Raw genomic sequence first — 13,236 nt, forward strand, 5'->3', positions numbered from 1 at the left:
CAGAGGAAAAAGTAAGACAAAGGGGAATGATTCAAATATGGAATAGATGTAGATTACAAGAGCACACTATCAGTGTACTTTGAGATCACCTAAAAGTTTCACCGAGATACCAGCACAAGATCCCACTAAGAGGAATACACCCAGATGTTTACAAATCATATGTTTAAAATAAAAAAAAAATAACTACAGAACAGAGAGATGATTTACAAGGAAAAAAATATCATCCACCAAAACTGTAACTATATATTCGACTGTTTCCCTCCCAGCCAGGGTCAGGACAAAACTAAGTAATCTCATTCCAAGACAAAGACAGAAAGCAATTGGAAAACATACAGGGGGGATGGAAGACACAGCAAGTACCTCCCTGCCCACTATGGGAGGTCGGGAACCCCACTAAGAGGAAGACATTCAAATGTTCACAAACCATATATCGTATGAAAACAAAACATAATACATGCATAACAGAGAGATGATTTACAAGACAAAAATATCACCTCCCAAAACTTTATTAACTATACATTTGATTGTTTCCCTTGCAGCTGGGGTATCCGGCCAGGGCCAGCGCAAAACCTAGTAATCTCATTCTAAGACAAAGACAGATAGCATGTTGGAAAACATATAGAGGGATAGAAGACACAATAAGAGCCTCCCTGCCCACTATGGAAGGTCAGGAACCCCACCCAGGAGGTTAACTGTTATTTAATGTGTTTTCACGTGCGTGCATGTGTGTGAGAGAGAGTGTGTGCGCGAAGTATGTTTGAACAGTTTCTTATGCTTTTACACTTTACTCTATCTCTAATTTGTTCCAGCACCAGTGGGAGACTAGTGAGTCACTGATGATATGAGACCATCGTCTACTTATAGTACTATATAGATGTCGCTGCATGAGACTGTCACTGTTATGTATTAGAATCAGCGTTGTCTCCGCTGGAAAAAATTGTACTATCGTCTAACAAGCACCATGTCTCATGTTGCTATTGGCCGGGACCCTTTGTGAAGCGCTTTGAGCATGTTTAGTGGATATCGTGCTACATATAATAGCTCAAGTTTTTTGTTTTGTTTTTTATTTTAAACACAGAACAGCATACATCACTAAATATCAACACAAGAATTATAATTATAATGTAACAATAACCATCATATGTGGGTTGATCATAGTTTATTGTTGATAAAGTTAATATATTTGACATAAGAATCACAAGCCATTGATTAATGAGTAGAAAGAGAAAAGCAACATTATATTATATACAATATTGGTACATCTTTATGACAGTTATATGAACAGATATTCAACTATTCACACAAGATTACCTAAACCATCTTATATGAATATTGTAATAGGATTATGATCGCATTTATTTTAATATAAAATAAATGTACATTTTATCAGGACTAAAACATATTCTGATTAAAAGTCATGCATCAACTTACAAAACAACAAGTAATGAAGAAAAAAAAATTAATATAATAAAAACATTTGTAAAACTGAGCAATAATTCACCATTCGCCCCATATGTAACCTAACTATTATGGATGATATTAATTAATTATCAAACACAATAGGACCCGTCTTCATTTCATATGGGTCAAAATGTTATGGATTAAAAAAATATAGGCATATATGTATTTCAGAGATTTGAAGTGAAATTCTATCCATACTGGCCTTACCCATTTAAATTTTATTTGGTTTCAAAAGTTATTTTTAAAGTGCTGCTGCAACTTTAAATGTGTACCAGTGCAAATGAAAAGGAAAATGGTAAACAACACAGTGGCTCCTTAAATATGCATTTGAATGTCAGCGACACTTTTCTCAAATTATGCCTGAGAAAAACTAAAATAGGTTCAAATTAGAGTAAAGAATAGAAGCAAGTTTGTGGTGATAATCAATCTGTCTTATACAGCCACTGGCAAGAGAATGGTAAATGCCCAGATGGTTTCTAATACAAACGCAAAGAGATGATTGAGTTTTAAAATAAAAAGTCTCCCAGAAAAACCCACACCAGCCTATATCTTACTGCATCCTTCATAGCACCTGTGCTGAAAATAAATGGTTTCATTCAAGGAAAAGGACAGAAATCAATATAATAAAAAAGAACAACAGATAAGGGGAATAAGAGACTTTCCAAATGGCCCCCTACCTAATCCCTTTTATCGGCAGTGCGTAGATTGGAGTGTTAAAAGAAAAAAAAAAAAGGAAAAAACTTTTTAAGGGTTTTACTGTGCTTGCAAATTTTAAAGACTTTTTAAACAGGGTTTTACGGTGCTAGGAACATATTTAGGTCATATAAGCGCCAGTAAATGGAAGAAAATGGGATAGTAAAAAGTTCCAGAATTACAATTACAGCACCCAAGAAAAAGTAAGACAAAGGGGAACTGATTCAAATAGGCGTTTGAATATTCGACACCCCTGATCTGGAACTCCATTCCAAGATATATCAGAGACAGCAATGATGCAGAATTCTTTTAAAAAACATCTTAAAACGTTTCTTCTTAATATCTAACACTGAAGAATTATATTGCTTTGTTTCATACTGCATGTTTGTAAGGGTTTTTACGGCGCTTGCAACACATTTAGGTCATATCAGCGCCAGTAAAAAGGAAGAATATGGGATAGTAAAAAGTTATAGAATTACAATTAAAGTACCCAAGAAAAGGGAGGACAAAGGCGAATTAGTTCAAATAGGGAACAGACGTAGATTCCAAGAGCACACTGTCAGTGTACTTAGTTTGAGTACCTAAAAGTCTCACCCAGACGCCAGCGCAAGATCCCACTAAGGGGAATAAACTCAAATGTTTACAAACTATATATATATAATACAATGCATAACAGAGAGATGATTAACAAGACAAAAAAATATCATCTCCCACAACAATAACTATGAATTTGACTTTCCCTCCCAGCTTGGGCATCCGCCAGGGCCAGGACAAAACCAAGTAATCTCATTCCAAGACAATGACAGAAAGCAAATTGGAAAACAGATACATGGGGCGAGATGATACAAGTATGGGAGGTCGGGAACCCCACCCAGTACTATATGTTTGAGTGGTTGTATGTTTCAGTGAAAGTTGTCACGTTACCGTTACTAAGCGCTTTGAGCTTGTTGAGATATGGGGAAAGGCGCTATGTAAAAACCATATATTATTATTATTATCAAGTGCCTACCTGCCCACTATGGGAGATCAATATAATGAAAGAGGAAAAGAAGAAAAAAAAGGATGGAGAAGCAAAAATAATAAAGTTTATAAGAACAATACAGAGATGATTATTGGCAGTGAATATTGATGCATACATTTTAAATACATAATATTTAACTGAACAGCAATGTATATTTTCTTGAAGACATTATATAACACGATAATAAAAGAGGTATTAATTATAGTAATGATAATAATATAATGACAATACAGCTGCACCAATAATAATTGCTCCTACTGATGATAAAAATCAAGAACTAAGAAAACTACACAATTTAGACCATTGAAACATTTCATACAGTTAACATGAAGCCTTTTCTCTTGATGAGTAACGGAGCACTAAAATAAAATGAATATCATTGTGAGGGCACTGGCAACTGTATTTAATCTTACAAAATATTGAAAATTAAAACAAAACAAAAAACCCAACAAACAAGCATCATCAAAAAGATTATACAATGCAAGAAACATGAAATCAAATAAAGTAAAAATACACTAAAACCATGACATTGGTCGGGATTCTATCCTTTATCATTACAAGCATTTCAATTTTTAAAAAAATTATATTTCACTTTAATTCAAGTTTCTCTCAGTTTTATGTTTTAGTTTCTATGACATAAGGTCCCATCAAAAGGTCAAAATTAAAAGCTGCAGCTGTTTCAAGAATGAGATCAAACATAAAAATACCACAACTTAAAAGGTAGCGTTTGATTTTACTCTCATCTGTCATAATAGTGACTAATGGTAGTTGAAGCAGGCTGATTTTTATTTGGGATGGTCTTTCTCTCGTATTTTTCTTTCTTGCTTTTTCTAGCACTATTTCAAACACACTTTTTCAGATCTTTATGTCATTATTAGACACTGTTTTCCCCAAGAGAGCAGTGGCCCATCAGCAATGTGACACGGGGAATCAAGCTTCAAGTGCATCACTGTTACTGTTCTCTTGATGAAAATGATTAGGTCTCCAGTTATATCCAGATGGAGGAAATCAGAGAAAATCAGCCTCATCCTTGAAGGGTCAATACAAAAAAATCAATACATGCTGCAACTTTGTAGCTCATTGTACTTTAGACAATTAACATAAATATTTTTCTGTCACGATGTTTATCCTTTCTTTAACTATAAACTTTAATTGAAAATCAAAACAATCTGCTGCTCTACATGTACTGAGTTAGCGAACTGAAAATGTTTTAAATGTTTTTAGGGGGTTTACAGCAAGAAGAACATTTGTATGTTAATTCAGCACCAGTGAAAAGGAAGGTGATAAGGAATAATTTATTGATCTGAAGTTAAAGCACCAAAAGAAAAAAATTAGACATGGGGACTAGTTCAAATAGGGAACAGAGGAGATGACAATTCCATCAGTGTGCCAATTGTGATATTACCTAAAAGTACCATTCAGCACAAGCAAAGGATCCTGCCATGAAGGATACACTCGAATGTTCACAAAGTAAAATATAATCAAAATTAAAAACAAACATAGCAGATAAGAGAGAAATGATTTACATGGAAGAAAAAAACCCAACAAAAAACCATCTCTCAAAAAAGAAACAATACATTTAATTGCTTTCATCTCAGCCAGGGATCCTCACCAGGACCAGGGAAAAAAAAATGAGCAAGCTCAATCCAGAACAAAGGCAGATAACAAAATGGAAAGGGAAAACAGCTAAGGGGGGGGGGGGGGGGGGGGGGGGATAAAAAACACAGCAAAAGTGATCTCTCCGCCCACCATGGGTGGTCAGGAGACCTGCCCATTGAATTGAAAAGAAATTGCAAGCAACGTTTTGTTAGACCTACATTTTACTTGAGGATAAAGATTATTTAAAAATACATATGTTACCTCCCTCAATATACTCAGATCTGCATTGCTGCCACTTAAACTTTCACATCAAATAACAACATCAATAAATTAATGAAAAAAGCCCAGATAGTTTTAAAATTTAGGCATTAGTTTTAAAATTTAGGCATATTCATATTTCCAACGAGAACTGATGACAAATGCAAAGCAAAGCACAAAAAATACAAAGAATAATTAAGAAGCACCATATGAATGGAAATTAATAACACATGTTTGATGCTTGTGTCAAAAACAAACAAAACACCAAAAAAAAAAAGAAAAAAGAAAAGAAAATAAAACACGACAACAGCAACAACAAAAAATAAGAAAAAAAAACTCTTTTTGAGTATTAAAAAAGCAATGGAATAATAAATGGTATGGTTGATTTCTTTGTGCTGCAAGTCATATAAATTAAACAGATAAAAAATCAAATGGGGCAACACACAGCTTTGATTATGTAACACAATTTATATTATTATTGATTGACTGTATTTGACACCGGATTTGTTTGCAGAATGTAAAACAACAATTAAAAGATGGCAGGAACTGGCATTAAACACATAAAAACGTCACAATAGCCTGGAAATGAGGTTTTCAATTAGAATGTGAAACTGGCTGCCACTCCAGTTTTTCCTTAAGACTACACCACCTGCAATGTCCTCGTATCTTATCTCTTTACAATAGCCGCTTCCAACATTGTTATACATCTTATATTATCTATTAATGTGGACCCGTGTATAACATATTAATAACCTGTTCTGTGATATAATTATCCTGTGCTGATTGGTGACAAAAAACAAAACAAACAATCCAAGATAAATCCAGTGCATAACATAACGCTAAAGCTACTTTTAGGATTTGTGTTTATAAACCATAACATTTGTTTGTTTTTAAGGGTTTTACGGCACTTGCAACACATTAAGGTCATATCAGCACCAGTAAAAAGGAAGAAAATAGTAAAAAGTTCTAGAATTACAATTAAAGCACCCGAGGAAAGGTAAGACAAAGGGGAATTGCTTCAAATAATAGGAATAATGTTGATTCTAAGAGCACACCATCAAAGTCCTTAGTTTGAGATCACCTAAAAGTCTCATCCAGACACAAGCACAGCTCCCCACTAAGAGGAATACACTCAAATTACACAGTAAGTGCCTCCCTGCCCAGTATGGGAGGTCAGGAACCCCCATCAGAAACTGTGAGATTTAACATGGGTGCAAGTAGGCAAAAAAAAAAAAAAGAAAAAAGTCTGAAATCCAATTGTAACAAATTAAAAAAAGCCTGAAACTTATTTTGAAATGTGACCTATAGCCTCAAAATGGTATTATGTTGGGATGATTTAGATACCGGAAATTAATTAAAAGCCAATTATAAAAGCCAGAAATCCGGATTAAACCGATTAAAACGGAAATCTTGCACCCATGATTCAACAAGATGAAGGATAATCAAATTTTTAATGAAAATTTCATTAAATAATCGGGTGAGATGGCTGAGTGAATAAGTTTGAATAAGGCATTGTATTTCCACTTGAAAGACCTATCCAAAATTTAAACCCCCCAAACGGGATGACACCCAGTTTGTTACAAAGTGCATAACAACAAGTAAATTGAGATACTATAGAGAGAGAATTTACAAGGTTAAAACGCATCATCTCTCATCAAAAAATTCATTTATCTAAATTAATACCTCTCAGAAAAAGACTCCCAGCAGGACCCAGGCAAACCAAAACAGTCTCATTCCAAAATGAAACAAATTTTCTTGGAAATGAGGAGTGATAGAGGATAGCAACCATGTGGACCCGTGTATAATTTAGCGGTCCAGGAGATCGCACAGTCTCCCACCATTCTTCAAGAACTAAAGAATTACACTTAAATGATAGGATAGTGTTTTGAATGAAGATGAAGTGCAAACACAAACTGTTTCAAGATGAACCTCCCTACACATTCAAAATATAAATGAATAAACAAAATAATTACATTAAAATATAGAAGTCCATTTTTGTTTTTTGTTTTTCCAAAAGACTGAGTCCAAAACTTCAAAACGTTGCAAGATTGTTACATGGTAATCCTATTCAAAAGCTATCAATGTAGAAAGAGTGAAGACTTACCCCTCCCCCCCTCCCAGCCTAAACTCATTCCTAAAAAAAGCAAGAAATAAATATTAAATCTTAATCAAACAGATAAACCAATAGCACCACCAATTTTTGAAAAAATATAAAAATCGACTTCAAAATACATTTAAAAATAAATTTGAAAAAGATCATTTCAAAAGTGCCAAGCATGTTTGAAAATGATGCTTCCAAAAATATTGAAGAACTTCTCCAACGCCTCTGCAAATAATAAATAAGCATCCTAGTTTTTCCACCGGGATTTGTGACTTCATCAAGTAGATGTCATTCGTGGGAATTTTATGGTATTTATGATACTTTAAGGAGGTACGGATTATAGGTACCTATATTTTATTATATTTGTACATGCCAAATAAAAACCAAGACAAAGGGTCAAATAAAAAACAAAGGCATTCTATCCACGTTGAAAAATAAAGTCTCCCCCAGACACCAGCCAAAGCGGACTTCATCAAATAGTACCGATGAACATTTAGGAGAAATGACAAAGGAGACGAGATATTCATAAAAGGAATTATAATCTCTTATCAATAGCAAAATACCCCAGACTGGAATGGGGCAAAACAAAAAGATCTGAATCCAAATCCAGTGCAAGGCCACAAAGCCTCATGTACACGGAAGGGAAAAAATATTTAAGAGTATAGAAGGGACGGCAAAGGTGGATCAGTATAGAACCCACTTGCTCAGAGGTCAGGGTTTCTGATACACTGAGGGGATGTCCTGCCACAGCAACCAAACAGAAGATTTAAATGGCATTTAACAATGGTATTAAAACAAACAAAAGGTAATGAGTTTCTACTTACAATATAATCTAAGATATGATATAAATAACATGATGGCCCTGTTAGCAAAGTTTCTCAAACTTGATGAAACTCAAAACCCAAAATATGACTTTTGATTTGAGTGATAGCAATAATACTAATACTCTTGTTTTATTTCATTATGTTTGCATAATTTCAGGTTACTTCTGCACCAGTAGACCTTCCAATAGCAATCTATCTTGTCTGAGACACACAATATAGAAAACAAATGATTTACAAGGGAGAAAAAATTTAAACCCCTACAAAAAAAAAAAAAAAAAAAAAAAAAGGACTTAGATGTGGTGTCTCCCTCTACTCTTAATTAAAAATCCCAGTTAAGTCAAGAGCTAAATTGGGTAGTCTTGTTCCAAGAAAAGAGCAAAAGCAAAATGAAAAAAAACAAAACAATTTAGCGGAAAAGAAAATACAGCAAGTTACCTCCCTGGCTCACATGGGAGGTTAGAGGATCCAATCCACGTATTCATAATAAAAAAAATTGTTTGTAAAAATCAACAATTATCTATCATACACGGTGTTGACTTGTTAGACCATAGCACCATAATGTTACCTCTTAATTTCCACAACTTACACACAATAGCCACACATATTATCAATTTTTAAAATATCTTGCTTAAATCTTTTGAGTTTTCGAAAGAGTATATTTCCCTTAGATCAAAGGTATGTTATAAGTGAACGGTATGCTGAAGAAAGTACCAGCAGACTAAACTCAAATAAGTTGGTTTTCTAAATAACTATGTACAGAATTGATCTAGAAGTATCCATTGCCAAAGTTTGAAAAAATAATAAAGTCAATCCTATATATTTACTAGTTTCATCAAGTTTGGAATAACTTAGAGACTGTACAAAATGTTACAAGGTCACGACATAGTAAATTCTTAAATAATCCATTACCTCATAAACCGTAAATTAAATCATGGATTACAAAATATGAATGATTCCTAGACAATTCATGTTTACAGTTTCATCACTGTAGATATAATTGGCAGCATGTGTCCTTTGACCACATTTCTCTATAAAAGGGAGTTTTCTTCAGTGTTATCTTTTCAAATGTAATGGCAGTTCTTTACAATACAACGGTGAGATTACACATTTTAAAAGTTAAAAAAAACAACAACAAAAACAACCAATAGCAATGTACATGCTTCATACATATAAATCTCATGATAACAAACACACTAACACATTTATGGAATAAACTTTAAATCATGATGTGACATTTAAATTCATTATCGCCATAAAACGTAAATGATGTATGAAAAAAAATAATCAAAAGGTGACATTAATTATACAACAAAAGAACAATAATACAGGCAGGATAGATAGAATTGAACATGTGATCTTTTAGCACTGTAAAGATTTCAAAAGTAAGATGTTGAGACCTTAATGAAGGCCAAATATTCAACATTTAATGTGAATAAAATTCTAGCTGCAAATGAAGCCAAAATGTTTGTCTTTGAACAATAAATGGATATAATATTGAATGAAAATAAGGCAATGGTGTGAAAATGTTGGCATCTCTTTTAAGTAAAAAGGTTTTCTCAAAATGACCAAATCATAAGCAATCAGTATTGAGTTGGTTTTTTGTTTGTGTTTATAAAAATTCTTAATTTCTTACTCCGATGACAACAAATCTTTCTATTCCTTTTTTAAAAACTTGTAATATGAATATAGGCACCATAATCATGAAATCCTGGCACATTATCTGTGAGAAATTAACAATTATGTTAGTTTGTTTTTAAGGGTTTTACGCGATTGCAACACATTAAGGTCCTGTCAGTGCCAAAAAAAGGAAAAAAAATGGGATAGTAAAAAGTTCTAGAATTACAATAAAAGGACCCAAAAAAAGGTAAGACAAAGGGGAATTGGTTCAAATAGGAAACAGATGTAGATTCCAAGAGCACACTATCAAAGTACTTAGTTTGAGATCACCTAAATGTCTCATCCTGTCATAAGCACAGGTCCCCACTAATAGGAATACACTCAAATGTTCACAAATCAAATATAATAAGTAAACAAAACAATAGGAAAAAAATATCATCTCCCAAAACTAACTATACATTTGACTGTTTCCCTCTCAGCCAGGGTATCCGGCCAGGACCAGGACAAAACCAAGAAATCTCATTCCAAGAAAAAGACAGAAAGTATGTTGGAAAACAGATACAGGGGGATAGAAGACACAGTAAGTGCCTCCATGCCCACTATGGGAGGTCAGAAACCCCACCCAGAACAATTATGTTATTCATCTAATCTGCTCTAAAAGATTTACATCTTTTAAAATAATACTTTGCAAGGAAATTCACACCCCACAAAATATTACAGAAATAAAATATCTGCCCCAATGACCATTCGTGCGAAGATCGAAATGAAACAATATTTATTGTCCATCCTGAGCATGACAAATGTTCTTCAATTACTAATGTATGCACTGTTTTTCTTGAACTCTACTTTCATTACAGTATAGATGTGATTTCCCATTATTTTCATTGTTATTGTTAATAAACCATTTGCCTCATGTCACCAATCATATTTATCTTGGTTTAACTCCCATTAAGTCAGAACTAGAATCTATCTCTTCAAGATAATAATTTTATCCAATCCAACCCAATGCAGACCGACATAGACGCAACATTTTTGTGCTATGGGATGGTGTTATGTCATGGCTCAATTTCACATTAATTATGTCCTTTTGTTAAAGAAATGTTTTCTTAGTGAGAAGCATTTTTCACATAACTGTCAGAATTTCTTAAATTATAGCAATCAAGTCAGCAACAATGCATTTTCTTTTTTTTTTTTCGTTAATGATTGAACAATATCTGAAAAGAAACAACACATTCTTATCATTTTTATTTTTCTTGGAGTGAACAGAAAGGCACTGTCATTAAAAATGTGCCAGATAGTTTGATTTTAAGAGATACACTGCGCTTGCAACACTTACAACCGTTTGATTAACTTGTTTGACTTTGAAGCCTGAAAGTTATTAATCATTGAGCTAATGTTAGAGATAAGTGTACAAGGGACCCATAGGGTCTAAAATGTGGAAGACAAGGAGATCATCTCAATCAATATGATTGGATCAATCTCCGAAAATCATTAGAATATTTATGAGGTTGAGGTGTACTCATGCTTAACTCCTCATTATTTTCCTTTCCAAATACTTAGTGGAAAATTGAAAGTGAAAGTATTTATAAAGACTCATACAACAGCAACAATCCCATTAGATTTGAAAATAAAATCCTTACTGACATTAAATATTCTAGTTATTACTCATTATCATGTTGCAGCAACCAAAAATATTCATAACGTGAGAGTTAATTGTCATTAAAATGAAGAATCACTCAGCACGATCATATCTCTGTAATCCTCTTATTATCCTAATTCTGATTATAAAATCATCCACCAAAGGATTTTGAATTGGCAAAAGACTTCACAAATTGTAGACCAAATCTTTTATGTACACTAAATATAGGGACACAAACATCTACTTTTTAGGGGTCCCAGCCTGCTTGTATAAAGGGAGAGGATATCAAAAGAGGCTGCATGAAAATGCATTGAGGAACCATAAACCATATATTTTACATTAACTTGTTCAAAAACGTGGGCTCCATCGTGAATCATGATTTTAAAAAATTCTTTTTTTGGTATTACAGAGCACCAATAGCCTCAATTTTACATATTCTGAGAGATTTTCAAATTTGTAGACCTCGTAATAAAATCATGATTATCAATACAGAATGCAACAATTATATGGTTTTATATAAGTTAAAAAATAAATGCATAACTTTTCTTCACAGAGTTCATCTGTTCAACAATGTAATGATATTGATAACAGCATTTAGCAATACAATGATGATTTAATACTGTTTCAAAAAAAGTACCTAAAAATCTGAGCTCTTTGAGGTTTTACGGGGCGTTTCGTAACAGCCAATATGATAAAAAAAAACAAACAGGTTTATAGTCAAGTAAAACCCAAAGCAAATTGCCGTCTTTTACATTCTCAATTTGAAAATTTTTGGACTATTTTTGTATGTACTTTAGGGCTCTGCCACTCCTCTAAAATGGCAAAAAAACAAATTTAAACATCAAAATCTTGAGCAGAGATGACAAAAAACAAAAAATATAGACAGTTAATTCATAAGCGACCTGGAAAAAGGACCTGGAAACAGTCAATGTCCTAGACTTATATTGTTGTTTTCATTACAGACAACAATGTCACCAAAGAAAAAATAAGCAAAAAAAATATTCTAAGAATACACTCGACCAAAATAATACTTTTCACTCCATTGTAGAATTAAATTGTCATTGATTAAAAAAACAAAAAAACAAAACAAAACACAAAACAACCTAAAATTACGACCCTGAGTGAACCACAACTTTAACAAGAGAAACATCTCAATAAGTTAGAGACAATCATGCTGCAATTCCACAATCTTTAAAATATAATGATTTTCCTTTGGTGAGACTAAAATCAACACAAAATTAATAATAAAACAACGCAAATGAAGAAATGTGAAGTGCATTGAGCATTGTGAATTAGAAGTGCCCTATATGTTTTATGTGCTTATTTAAAATCAATTGTTGCTGTTTTTTTAGTTTTTTTTTAAAAGGTTTTATGGCACTTGCGACACATTTAGGTCATTTCTGCGCAAGTAAAAAGGAAGGTTATGGGATAGTGAAAAAATTCTAGAATTATAAATAAAGGTACCCAAGAAAAAAAGGGAACAGATGTAGATTCCAAGAGCCCACTATCAGTGTACTTATTTTGAGATCACATAAAAGTCTCAAGACATCAGGACAAGATCCCATCAAGATGAATACTCAAATATTCACAGAATATATCCAAAAAGAAAGCAAAACCAACATTACGTAACAGAGAGATGATTTACAAGGGAAAAAAAAATCATCTCCCAAAACTAATATTAAACAATTGACTGTTTCCCTCTCAGGTAAAGACTCAGGCAAGGGCCAGGACAAAACCAAGCAATCTCATTCCAAGACAAGGACAGAAAGCAACGTGTGGTAACCAGGTATAAGGGGTTAGAAGACATAGCAACTGACCTCCTGCCTACCATGGGATGTCAAAGGACCCCAACAAGAAAATTATTTAAAAGATATATAAACCCTCAACAAATAATATGTGGATGTTCATCTGAAGTGATGAGGCGAAAAAAAAAAGCTATTATGTGATTCAAGCATTGACAACATAAGAAATATGGCATGCAATATCCATCATTGAGGCATGTGCGTAGGGGAATTGATTTGTA

This window comes from Berghia stephanieae, chromosome 1 (genome assembly GCF_034508935.2).
Source record: "Berghia stephanieae isolate SIO BIC M18660-M18661 chromosome 1, UCSD_Bste_1.3, whole genome shotgun sequence".
NCBI lineage: Eukaryota > Metazoa > Mollusca > Gastropoda > Nudibranchia > Aeolidiidae > Berghia > Berghia stephanieae.